Here is a 13704-nt window from a genome sequence, read left to right as displayed (position 1 = left end):
TCTGCATTTTTTTAAGCAATTTTTCTGTCAAAGTAAACATTTTACGAACAGTATTGAGTTTAATTAATTATAAATTAACTAATTACTATATTAACTACTGTATTAACCAAAATTTGAAAACTTTAAGTTGGAAAATAAAGGATAACTTTCAAATTTTAATTAATTTTTAGAAAATTTTTTAGGTAAAAATATAATTAAACTGCTCCTCTTTATTCATGTAGGATTTTTGAAAATATATTCGATAAGTAAAGCAATTATATTAAATAAGTGTAATTTACTTAATATAATTGGCATAGATATTGTATTGTGTGTGTGCGTTTGTATATATATATATATATATATATATATATATATATATATATATATATATATATATATATATATATAAGGTTTTATATAAATAAAGAAAAGGATTGTAGTTGAATTCTTTGTTACACAAATGTTAATAATTGTTTTTCTAACTAAATAAACTACACTACTTGTCAAAGGTTTGGGGTCAGTATTATTTTTAAATGTTTTAAATAAAACTCTTTCTGCTCACCAAGGTTGTATTTATTAATCAAAAATACAGTACAAATTGTGAAATGTTATTACAGCATAAAATAACTGTTCAAAACTAGATAATAATTTAATTCATTAAATATAGATAATTTACTTCTGTGATTTTTTAAAGATGAATTTTCTTCACATGATTCTTCAGAAAGTACTCCTAATATTAATTACTATTATTAATAATATTATTATTATTAATGGTAATAGTAATAGAAGCATGACTTGATATAATGTCATTTGAAACTACATACAATAAGATACAATATTTTAACAATTATTTAACCATCGAACAATTTTATTTTCTACATTTAATAAATGCTGCCTTGATGAACAGAAGAATTTTCTTAAAAAAAAACATGAAAAAACCTGACCCTAAACTTATATACATATTGCATAATTCATAATTCATATATTTGACAGTTGCATATGCTAAAGAAATAGAAACTAGTAAGAAATCGAGTAAGAAATTAATGTGATATTACAAGTGTGAAAAACAGTGTAATTACATTTTGTTTTGATGCATGTGTTTAATTTTTCGTATGTATTACATTTTTAAATAAAGATAAGTGGCCCTGTTTTACTCGAATGTAAATAGTTAAAAGATTAATCTCTATGTGTTGGGATTTTAAATAGTATAGAGTCAAGTAATCATATTATTTTTTAGACAAAATAATTAGTAAAATAATTTAAATACAGTTTTAATTATGCAATTAGTTTAGAATTACTTTTTTGAAGTCACTTACCCAACATATCTGAGGATTCACCCAGTTCTCTGGCTTTTATCTGCATTTAAGTGCTCTCCTCTTCAGGCTGTGTTTTCAGGGCTCGTTTCATTCAGCATATGTGTGATATTCGGCTTTTGGAGTCATAAAAGCTCAGGCCTGCTTGACTAATCAGGTGTAATGGAATGCATTGGAGTCATTAAGCGTCCATATATTCGCTTTTTTCAGAGGCCGGCTGTTTGCTTTATAATGACAAACTGCCCTCATTTGGTCTCAGAATTATTCCTGCATGCATTCACATCCCACCGCTGCTTACTAATGGACTTTTTGATCTCCGGTCCAAATTTGTGCCAAAGGAAGCCTTGTGTTTGAATGACAGAACGCAGGAGTTTGGCTTTATGAATATGATTTTTAGGAATTGTTTTGGGTGCACACAAAGTTACAGTATTAAATAAATCTGCTGAGAATTTTAAGACAGTAAAGGATTACTTTTAATGGTAAGGTAACTTAATAACAGTTACTTAATATAATTGCTATTATATATATTTTTAAAAGTATAGTAATGTAGTTTATATGTTATACAAATCACTAATCTAATAATAACAATTACATCTTCTAACTAAATAGGGACTAGGGCTGCACAATATATCGTTTCAGCATCGATATCGCAATGTGCACTTCCGCAATAGTCACATCACAAGATATGCAATGTTGAGTCTGAATTATAGCTGAGCAGGAATACAGAATGCAGAATTCTGTTTAATTACTGTATATATAAATGATTTATGCAAAAACAATATATATTTTTGTATTGTTTCTAGTCTAAATATCTACATTTCAAAGCGAAATCAAAATCATTTCACTTACAACAATTTAATTTTGCTCGTTTTAAGGAATTACCCTTAATTTTGATTTATTTCTTCTGAAGGAAGCAAAACAATATTTTACTTGCTTTTTAAAATATTTGCACTAGAATCGAGACAAAGCAAAGTAAGAAAAGCATTTTTTGCATTTGGAATTTTTCAATTTCTCTAGCTGAATACTATCAGACTAATCAGAAAATCATCAAATAGGGCTATTCAAACTATCTTGTGAAACTATCAATATCACATTATTTATTGCAACCAAACAAAATACCACAAGATCACTTCTTTCCAATATTGTGCAGCCCTAATAGGGACATTGAGTGAAAAATTATTTCATTACAACATAAGATATAAATTCAGAAAAGCTAATAATAGTGCTGAGCATTCGCATCCAAGTTTGTATTGACATAATAAACAGTTGAAAGTCAGAATTATTCACCCTCCTATGAATTGTCTTTTTCAATTATTTCCCAAATTATGTTTTACAGAGAAAGAAATATTTCACAGTATTTCATATAATAGCTATTTCATATAATAGGAGAAAGTCTTATTTGTTTTATTTCGGCTAGAATAAAAGCAGTTTATAATTTTTAAAAATCATTTTAAGGTCAATAATAACCCGCTTAATATTTGTTTTGGATTGTCTACAGAACAAACCATCGTTATACAATGATTTGCACCCTAATTTTAACATAGTTAAACTTTTAAATGGCTCTTTAAACTGAGTACTAATACGTTGAAAAATATCTAATTAGTCAAAAATGAGTTATTAAATGTATTTAGAAATGTCTTAAACAGAAATTGGGGGAAATAAATATACAGGGTGGGGGCTAATAATTCAGGAGGGGTGATAATTCTGACTTAAACTGTATGTGTGTGTATTAAATATGTGTGACACACACACACACACATACATATATAGAAACAAAACTATACGTAAAAATTTTGTTTTATAATGACAAACTGCCCTCATTCGGTCCCAGAATTATTCCTGCATGCATTCACATCCCACCGCTGCTTACTAATGGACTTCTCTGATCTTCGCTCTAAATTTGCGCCAGCGAAAGCCTTGTGTTTGAATGACAGAATGCAGGGGTTTGGCTTTATGAATAAGTTTGGTCAGCCTTTCGGACTTCAGTCGTCGTGGAATTGGCTCAGTAGAGCTGAAAATTGCCTGTGCACTATGGGACACACAGAGGACTGATCTCCAACTTTTGCCCCTTTCTCTTTCCCCTTTTCTGTGCTTTGCTTACTGTTTTCTTCTGTTCAGAGCCCGGGTTGTGTCCGCAGTGCAGCCATTGTGATAAATCTCAGCGTATGACCACAGATGCATATATTTACATAAATAGTCAATGCACAGCGGCCGTCCTGACCTGTATAATAGATCAGCTCTAGTGTTTGTCTGGATTAATGCTCTCTGGACCGCATCAACACAGTTCTGCTGCAAAAACAGCAAAAAACTAACAAAAAAACAGCTGATCGTATTGCTCAAGGCTGCACAAGGAAATCATAATGATTATGCAGTGAGCAATTACAACGTTATGTGACATTTGCAGTAAAGTCTTAAAACATAAATTGACAGAGATATATTATATAAAGTTATATTGAAGCAGGTTTATATTTTCTAAAACAGCTCACTACAAAGTTATGGGATCAGAAAAAGATCAATCTGTAAACATTTAAATATTTTTAAATGAGGAAAATAAACATGCGTTATGGATGTGACCAAAAAAAGTCTGTGAGTTTACAGTATACAACATACTTTGTAGATTTTCTGTGAATTAAACTGCACAACCCACAAGAAACAATGTTAATCAAAAGGATAAGAGTTGGCTCTCTATTGAGCAAACATGATTGATCTCTTGATTTTATTTATACAATTTTGAAGAAAAAGCTCTGTTATGGATGTGACAGATGTAAAAATGCCACTTGTGTGACTTTGGTAAATCAAATATAATTGTTTGAAAACACTGACAGAGACATGTTTGAGTATTTTTGCAGTACTGTAATTTACAAGCCTAAGCAAAAAACAGGTCCCACTTTATATTAAGTGGCCTTAACTAATATGTACTTACACAGAAATTAATAGTTCATTACAATGTACTTATTATGTAAATACATGTATATACTGTGTACTTATGCTTGATTAAATACATGTATGTAATTACATCTGTAATTAACCTTTGTAATTACATTTGTAAATACACTGTTGACCATCCCTTACACCTTAACCCACCCTTAAACCTACCCATGCCACCAAACCTGTCCATAACCCAACCCCTATCCCAACTCAAAAGCAACACAAGTGTTCTCAAATACATTATAAAAACTAAGTACATTGTATTTATTTTTTGATGCAAGTACATAGTAGTTAAGGACACTTAATGTAAAGTGGGACCAAAACCTAGAAAGGGTTTCGCCATTATGGGAAAAAATGTTTTTTTTTTCATGGTAAGATTGACATTTGCATGGAATTGCTCTATTATTATGTATTATATTGATTATGCATTATATTAAATAAGCTGACAGCTTTTTGTTAAAATTTTCATGACAGCTTGTTTGTTAATTATAATCACTACAAAAGGGTTTATTGAACTTAATTAAGAATAAGTGGTGGGCATTAGTAAGTTGAATATGGTATTTAAATATAATGTATTACAGGTAAAATGTATTTTTTAACATTAGTATATTTCTTTATATATTGATAAGTTGAATTTGTCAGTTAAATATAATGTATTTGAGGTAAATTGTATTTTTAAAATAATATATTACTTTAAATATTGATACATTAAATTGAATTTGCTATTTAAAAATGTATTACAGGTAAAGATTTTTTTAAAAATATTATTTTGCTTTATTTTTATAGTACATTAAAATGAATTAGTCATTTAAATATAATGTATTGCAGATAAATAATATTTTTTAATATTATATTGCTTTATATATTGACAATAAATTAAATTTTATTTATTCAATATTTTAGTAATATTTTTTATTTAATATTAATATTTTTATAATAAGTTGTGTTTGGTATTTTAATGTAATGCAATGTAATGTTTTACATGTACATTTTGTTTTTTGTAGTATTGTTACATATTTATAATAAATTAAATTTGCTCTTTAAATATAAAATATATTAAAGGCAAATAGTTAAAAAAATTTGGTTTATATATTGACATATTTAATTAAATTGAATTTCCGATTTTAAATACTATAAATATTATATATTACTGGTTAATTGTTTTTAAAATAATTATATTGTTATATATTTTGTATATAATACATTCATTTGGCATTTAAATATAATGTATTACAGGTAAATCGTTTTTTTAAATAATGCATTCCTCCATATTTACATAGGTTAAATTTGGTATTTTAATGTAATGTAATGTATTACAGATACATTTTTATTTTTTAATATTATATTGTTATACATTTTTTATAATAAATTGAATTTGGTAAGTGTTACAGGTAAATTGTATTTTTTATTCATATAATTTTGCTTTATATATTGTTATAATACATTGAATTTGGTATTTAATTATAATGCATTACAGGGAAATTGTATTTTTTATTGCTTTATATATTAATATATTAAATTGAATTTGATTTTAAATATAATATATTACAAGTCAATTGTATTTTTTAAATATTACTATACTGCTTTATATATTGATATTAAATTTAATTGAATTTAGTATTTAAATATAATATATGATATAATATAACCTGTAATACATTATATTGCTTTATATATTGAAATACTAAATTTACCTGCTAGTTGTTTTTCACTATCATATTTACTGTTTATCATGTTCTGTCTTGGTCTGACTTTAAGTTCATGAGATTTCGTCGTCTGTTTTTATCAGCAGAAAGCATTAGTCCAGCAGTCACTATTTACAGCAAACATGTTTATCTCCATGTCAGTTCAGGATGAATGAAATTACAAGCTCGTGAATTCATAATGTTTGTTTCTCCAAATCTGGTTTGGTCTCAGACTCCACTCATTCCGGTCTCAAACTGGACCCCGGTGGCCTTGGTCTGGATTATGTTGTTATGTTGTGGATGTAATCGTGCCATTAGCATCCAGAAATCTGCAGTGAGTACAGGGGCCAGAGTCTCGTCTCTGCTGTATTGACTGCAGGGGCCTCTGATTAGATAGTGGCATGAGATTTCACTCTAAATGGATGAATGGCTCCTGAATGTGATTTTAATGATGTAGTTCTCCTGGTGCAGAGATTGTCTTTCCTGTGCAGCTGACAGCGGTGTGGACGGATTCACATCAGGCTTTTATGTGTGTGTGTGTGTGTGTGCGTGCCGCTGTTTTATTGACAAGAGCATGTTTCCAATTTTTTTAACATGCAAAATTCAAGTTTAATTTATTAATTTAATTTTTAAATATATTATCCCTAACATTAACCGTAATTATAATAGTAATTTAAAATGTTTTAATATAAATTTAATATAAATATTAAGTTTTTGGAATAAAGATAAATTAAAAGAAAAAAAATAAAGATAAAATAAAGAAAAATATTAACCTTTTTTGGTCTTTGTGCAATTTTTTTATTTATTATTTTGCCTATATTAATTCAACAGCATTCTTGCATTGATGCAACAACATCAGTGTTTCTCTACGATTTTTCCAACAGGCCTTTTACACAGGTCTTCCAACTACCTGTGGTGTTATTTCAATGACAAATGTCGTAAGTGCATTATAACAAGTCGAGATTGCATTCATGTAATACAAGCAAGTGAATCTCTTTTGCTTGCGTGTCGATTTTCTGTTCATGCACAAAACTTCTTGCGTGCCTTTTTCTATAATTATAGAATCTGTGTTCATCATAACTGAAAGCTACATCGTGTTTGCTGGCCTCACATCGCGCATCCTTGTCAGTCTGTCAGCATGTAGCCTAAACAAATAACAAACAGCACAACTACAAGTACAGAAAAGTTTGCTCTGTTATAATTCTCTTACATTTTAATACGTTTTGGTGTGATTATAACCTGCTATAAAAAACAACAGCAACTTAAGGTTTTGAATGAGAAGCTGTAATATAGCTGTAGCGGGAATTAACGTGGTCCCATCACGGAAGAATGAATGTAGCGGGAAGCCATGAGCATAGACTTTGACAAATATGTGTATTTTTGTTGCAATTGTTTTCAAATTTTACCCTCATTTCCATTTCTAAATTTATTTTACTCTAGCTACAAAAATACACCCAGTAAATAAATACTGAGTATAAATTAGGACATTTTTTTCTTTATTTAGGGGTGGCTCAGTGGTCGCCTCACAGCAAGAAGGTCACTGGTTCGAGCCAGTTAGCATTTCTGTGTTCATTCTGCATGTTCTCCCGTTTTGGCGTGGGTTTCCTTCACAGTCAAAACACATACATAATGGGTGTATTGGGTAAGCAAAATTGGCCGTAATGAACAGAATGTGTGTGAGTGAGTGTGCATGGGTGTTTCCCAGTATTGGGTTGCGGTTGGAAGGTCATCTGCTGTGTAATACATATGCTGAAATAGTTGGTGGTTCATTCTGCTGTGGCGACCTCTGGAATAGAGACTAAACCAAAGGAAAATTAATGAATGTTTCCATTTATATCCAGAGTTTTATTCCACTGATCTTTAAACTTAAAATCGTAAATATTTGTTAATAGGTTTCCATTTTGCTTTCAAGGTTTCAAATTGAACCATTCATTCATTCATTCATTTTTTTTTTCGGCTTAGTCCCTTTATTAATCCGGAGTCGCCACAGCGGAATGAACCGTCAACTTATTCATACATGCTCATACACTACGGGCAATTCAGCCTACCCAATTCAACCTGTACCATATGTGTTTGGACTATGGGGGAAACCAGAGCACCCGGAGGAAACCCACGCGAACGCGGGGAGAACATGCAAACTCCACAGAGAAACGCCAGCTGACTCAGCCGAGGCTCGAACAAGTGACCTTTTTGCTGTGAGGGTACAGCACTACCTGCTGCGCCACTGTGCCACCTCAAATTTAACCATTTCTGAAAAATACTAATATTTTGCACAATTCTGTAGATTATTTTCCTTGTTCTTTGGAAAATTTTGAGAGAAAAAAAATCTGAAAAAAAGATTTTTTTTGCTTGTCTAGAAAATGTTTCTTGATTTAAGTCTTTTTAGATATTTGTTCTAAAAACAAGGCAAAAACACTAATTAATAAAAGCATTTTTAGCAGTGAATGAAAAAATACTTTAAGTCAAGATCCACCTGTCAAATCTGAGTACAAATACTGTTCTCTCCAATAATATAAGAAAATTATATGGGGGAAATGACTGATGTATTAAAGTCATCTTTTATTGTTTACTATCCTGTTAGTCTGTTTGTGTGTGAGGTTTCCACCCTGTTACTGCTATCTGACACAGATGGACACGGTTATATCCGAGTGAACTCACAGCAGGTGTGTGTAGCAGGTGTTTGTGTATGTGTGTGTTCACAGGCAGGCCGAAAGGTTAATGACGAACCCAAGAAAGGCTCTTTGAACTCAAGCCTGCAAATGCAGACTACCAGCGAGCTTGTTGGAAACAATCTGTGATATTTAGTGAATATGTGAGTGTTTATAGTCAGCGTTTGTGTGCGTACACTGATGCCTGATTGCGTGTGACAGGCTGCAGTAGTGTTTGCGACGTCCTCCATCTGCTGCTGTCACTTTGGACTTTAAGTGTATGACAGCATGCTGACAAACACACTTAATGTCTGTGAATCCTCCTGGAGTGAGCTGCTCTCAAACGCTGCATTTTGACATGCCGTAACGTTAACCTGAAGCCACGATTTGACCTGTGAGCATCAGTCCTGCTGCTTAATCATGCAAAGTGAATATACTTAACCCTTGTGTTATGTTGGGAATGTTTTCATCCACTCTGCTGTGATTTTAAGGGTTAATTTGGCCACAACTTTCTCTTTGTTTTAGCAAATGGAGTGATTTTTTTGGTGACAAATCTTATTTTGACATATTTTTTGGGAAAATGTATTACCATTAATAGGTTGGTTTCACATGACATCATTCATGACATGCGAAATACATGTGGAGGGCAGGAAGTGATTTTTTTAGATGGGAGTTTTATGTTGTGTTGCAGCGCCGTTCCATTGCCGCTATTGTTAGTAGAGCAAGCTAGTTTTTTACGCATAAAACTCAGAGTCCGTAGGCAAAATAAAAACATCTTTATTTTCCAATCAACAGAATTCCTTCAGCAATTTTCCGTAATCTATAATGCACACTTTCCTGTTACCTTATGTTACAGTCAAAGTTCTGTTACGGTGAAAAACTGTTGCTGCGCCCCAATTCGCATACTTATACTACACCCTAAATGTATGTACTTCTTTTGTGAAGGAAAAGTTTATACTTTTGAGTGTGCAAGCTTTGGGAGATACTACTTCCTCTTTAACAGATCGTTGTGTTGCTTAGTTATGCCCCCTGTCGATCATCCACACACCATCCACATTTCTGTCGTATTTAATTCCCTACCTTATTGGAGAAACAGCAGCCATTCACGAGTCTTTCATACCGAGAAATCTCCTCAGGTCTTTGGGTAATTATGCATTCAAACGTTTTGACGTCTAACGCGTCTTTATATAAGTTCAGTATTGTTGTTGCAGATGACATATAAGACAGATAATGCAATTTAAATATTTTCCAGTGGGCTAGGTATTGATAACAGTCATTTAAACATATTTACCGAAGCCTCTCTACTTGACGGTTGGTCTTGCGCATCCATCATGCTTGTAGATTTACACTTTTCTCACGCGTTTGTAGTTCTAATCGCATTCATGTTCAATGCGCAATGTATTGTGAGCAATATCAGCTGTTAGAGTATGGACAGTTCTACACTTAAATTCTTTACCCAAAATAGCAAACCATCCGGGAATCTCTTGCATACTCTTTTCAACATACTTTGGTTTTGACATACTAATTCTATTTTCAAATACTATTTAGGATGCAAAGTAAGCGGATTGTGACGCAGCATGTGTGCATCTTCCTACCAACGCTCTCTTCCTCCATGCAGTGAAGCCACAGTTATATAGTCTGGTACTGACACCTTGTGGTCATTCACCAATATACAATGTATGGCTCCTACGTGTTGTTTATAATTGTTTAAATCGGCCAAAATAAGAAACACCGGACATCTTTTATAGACTACTAAAAGTTTTTGCGTATAGGGTGGAAAGTTCAAGAAACTGACTGAAAAACGTAAGAAAAGGCGGCATTCAGAGATTGTGATGAAGATGAGTTTGTTTAATCATGCAAAGTAGATTTAAGAAATTGGAATAAAACATAGCTTCTTTAAATTGTAGAAGCTTAGTGAAGGCGGGTCATTTTTGATGTGAAGGGTGGATGATTTCAATAGAAGGTTTAACAAAAAAAGATCAAGAATTGTAATAAGTGTATTGCAATTTTAAAAATCTTATGAAGTCTTGACATGCACAAAGATTAAATCTTCTAATTCATGTCTGTGTTTTCCTCTGTGTGCTGTGTGTTCATGTGACCGAGTGTGTGTGTGTGAGAATGATAGTCTCTTGGACAGGTTAACTCCGCTCTGGGTTGTGGTGTGGGGCCTCAGCTGTGTGCATTGGCAGATATAGATGGTGCTCAGCGGGACTCTGCGGACGCTGGCACTGCCCCTGAAACAGCCCATTACGGACACACGGAAACATCTGGCGCTCTGGATATCAGCTTAGGACATCAGATGCAATATTACAGCACATGCACATATGCTTTTTGTTATTGCTTCTTTCATTAGACAAAATCCTTTATTAGCCATTAGTCAGTTCTGATTTAATGTCTTTTATATGTTTTCTGTTTAACTCGTTAATTGCATTAGTGATTACTTCAGCTGTGCTGGTCCTGGAAGTATTTTTTCCATTCATTTTTCTTATAGGGATTATAAAAAAGCTCTATGTTTGAGTATTGCTATTCATGGACCAAACGAACAAGCTATGGTGTGAATCCAATTACAAAACTTATTTAAGGTAGAAAAGTATTTAAAAAATCTGAGGCAACGATGTAAACTTAATGCTTTAATGGATAAGGTTTCCATGAAGCATTGCAGATTCAATTTAAACAAATTTTGCTTCAATTTGGTTAAAATCATAGACTAAAACATTTTATTACTGAATATTACTGGATTATCCTAAATAAAAAATAGATTATATGATATATATTGTGTTTGTAGATTTATCAAATTTAAATACAGCACGGTGTAGAAATGTTTTCAAAAATAATAAATATATTTTATTTGTCACTTAACTTAAACCAAATCAAATTTACATTTAACATGACCACACCTTGCATTTTAAACACTTGGTAGACTTTCAGGTAGCTTTGCCTTTGTTTGTTTTTTTGAAGCGTCTTGGATATTTTGCCAAAGATCTTATGGATTGAGTTTGTCTCAGTTCGGAATCTTCATGTCATTCCAGACAGACTGAATGAAGATCAGATCAGATCTGTTTGGAGCACTGTCTGTTGTCAGTCAATCTCATTGTATAATTACAATTAATGACAAAATTAATATTTGGAAAGGTAAATTGATTTTCAAACTTAAATTGAAAAATATAGAGAAAACGGACTTTATTTTTTATTTTTTGGTGAAAATACGAGTGTCCTAAGACTTTCGCACAGTACTGTATTTAAATATGTACTGTTATGAAATATTGCTTCATGTGTTTACTCCATGGCCACTTTCTGGGTCCCTGGAGCGTGGAGCTGCAACAGATCTTTGTAAGCAAGCACTGGCATGTGGGTAAGCAGGTGCTGGTGGAAGGAGCATAGGCTGCCCATCAGAGTAGAACAGAGGTGGCCTTGAGCCACAGAGGTGGCTCTGGAGTGTGTAGCTGCGGCCGATCTGGGTCAGCAGGCAATGGTGGGTGGAACAGAGGCAGCCTTTGTGAAGTGAATCCTGAGGAGCGAAGATCTGTGGCAGATTTGAGTAAGCAGGCACTGGAGCCAGAGGCGACCCTTGTGAAGTATAGCCAGAGGCACTTGGAATGTGGATCTGTGGCAGATCTGGGTAAGCAGGTGGAGCCAAAGGTGGGCATGGGATGTTAAGCCAGAGGCGACTCTTGGGATGTGGAGACAGAGAAGAACCTGGAATGTGGAGCTGTGGCGGATCTTGGTAAGCAGGCACTGGTGGGTGGAGCCAGAGGAGGCCATGGGACTTGGAGCCACAGGTGACCCTGGAGCGTGGAGCTGTGGACGATCTGGTAGGTGGAGCAGAGGAGCGAGTGGCATGGAGCGAGTGGCAGCCCTTGAGACATGGAGCCAGAGGCGGCGCTAGAGCGTGAAGCTGTGATAGTTCTGGGTAAGCAAGCCCTGGTAGGCGGAGCAGAGGCGGCCCTTGGGACGTGGAGCTACTGGTGGCCCTTGGGACGTAAAGCCAGAGGCGACCCTGAGACGTGGAGTAGAGGTGGCCCTAGAGTATAGAGCTGTGGTAGACCTAGGTAAGCAGGCACTGGTAGGTGGAGCAGCGGCAACTCTTGAGACGCGGAGCCAGAAGTGGCCCTTGGGACGTAAAGCCCAAGGTAAGTAGACACGAGTAGGTGGAGCAGAGGCAACGTTTGAGACATGAAGCCAGAGGTGTCTCTTGGGACATAGAGCCAGATCTGGGTAAGCAGGCCCTTTTAGGTGGAGCAGAGGTGGCCCTTTGGACGTTCAGCCAGTGGTGGCCTTTTAGACGTGAATCCAGAGGCAGCCTTTGAAACGTGGAGCTAGAGGCAGCCCTTGGCATGTGGAGCCAAAGGTGACCATTGAGACGTGGAGCATAGGTGGCCCTGGAACAAAGAGCTGGGGTACATCTAGGTAAGCAGGTACTGAGATGTGGAGCAAAAGTGACCCCTGGGACTTGGAGCCAGATGCGGCCCTGGGACGTGGAGCAGAGATGGCCCTGGAGCATAGAGCTGTTGTAGATCTAGGTAAGTAGGCACTGATAGGTGGAGCAAAGGCAACCCTTGGTATGTGGAGAAAGTGGTGGCCTTTGAGATGTGAATCCAGTGAGGGCCTTGGAGACGTGGAGCTAGAGCAAGCCCTTGACACATGAAGCCAGAGGTGGTCCTTGGGACGTGGAGCAGAGGCGACCCTTGAGACGTGGAGCCAGTGGTGACCCTTGGGACATGGAGCCAGAGGTGGCCGTGAGACGTGGAGCAGAGGTAACCCTGGAGCGTAGAGCTGTGGTAGATTTAGGTGAGCAGGCACTGATAGGTGGAACAGAGTCAGCACTTGAGACGTGGCGCAAGAGGTGGCCCTTGGGACATTGAGCCAGAGGCGACCCTGGAGTGTGGAGCAGTGGTAGATCTAGGTAAGTAGGCACTGATCGGTGGAGCAGAGGCAACCCTGGAGATGTGGAGCCAGTGGTGGCCTTTGAGACGTGAATCCAGTGACAGCCTTTGAGACGTGGAGCTAGAGCAAGCCCTTGACACGTGAAGCCAGAGGTGGTCCTTGAGACGTGGAGCCAGAGGCAACCCTTGAGTGTGGAGCAGTGGTAGATCTAGGTAAGTAGGCACTGATAGGTGGAGCAGAGACAACCCTTGGGATGTGGAGCCAGTG

General features: G+C 35.2%; 2 protein-coding genes across 8 annotated transcripts in view; one reads left to right on the top strand and one right to left on the bottom strand.

Annotated features, from left to right (window-relative positions):
- chrm2a (cholinergic receptor, muscarinic 2a) overlaps positions 1 to 13704 on the bottom strand; it is a 140913-nt gene that overhangs the window by 10772 nt on the left and 116437 nt on the right. The window lies entirely within an intron of this gene.
- Positions 1 to 13704, top strand: part of LOC147844582 (uncharacterized) — a 70091-nt gene that overhangs the window by 4390 nt on the left and 51997 nt on the right. For 4 of the 5 annotated variants that reach the window (XR_015482345.2, XR_015482346.2, XR_015482351.2 and 1 more), the window contains exon 6: positions 10657 to 11412. The exons of the other annotated variant lie outside the window; for it this stretch is intronic. The gene's annotated coding sequence lies outside the window, so the exon portion shown is untranslated. Of the gene's footprint in view, positions 1 to 10656; positions 11413 to 13704 lie in introns of those variants that run through there. 5 annotated transcript variants of the gene reach the window in all.

The sequence above is a fragment of the Danio rerio genome, chromosome 4, assembly GCF_052040795.2.
Source record: "Danio rerio strain M-AB ecotype USA chromosome 4, GRCz13ab, whole genome shotgun sequence".
NCBI classification, from domain to species: domain Eukaryota; kingdom Metazoa; phylum Chordata; class Actinopteri; order Cypriniformes; family Danionidae; genus Danio; species Danio rerio.
The sequence above is the reverse complement of the archived record's forward strand: the minus strand, read 5'-3'. Positions and strand labels throughout refer to the sequence as shown.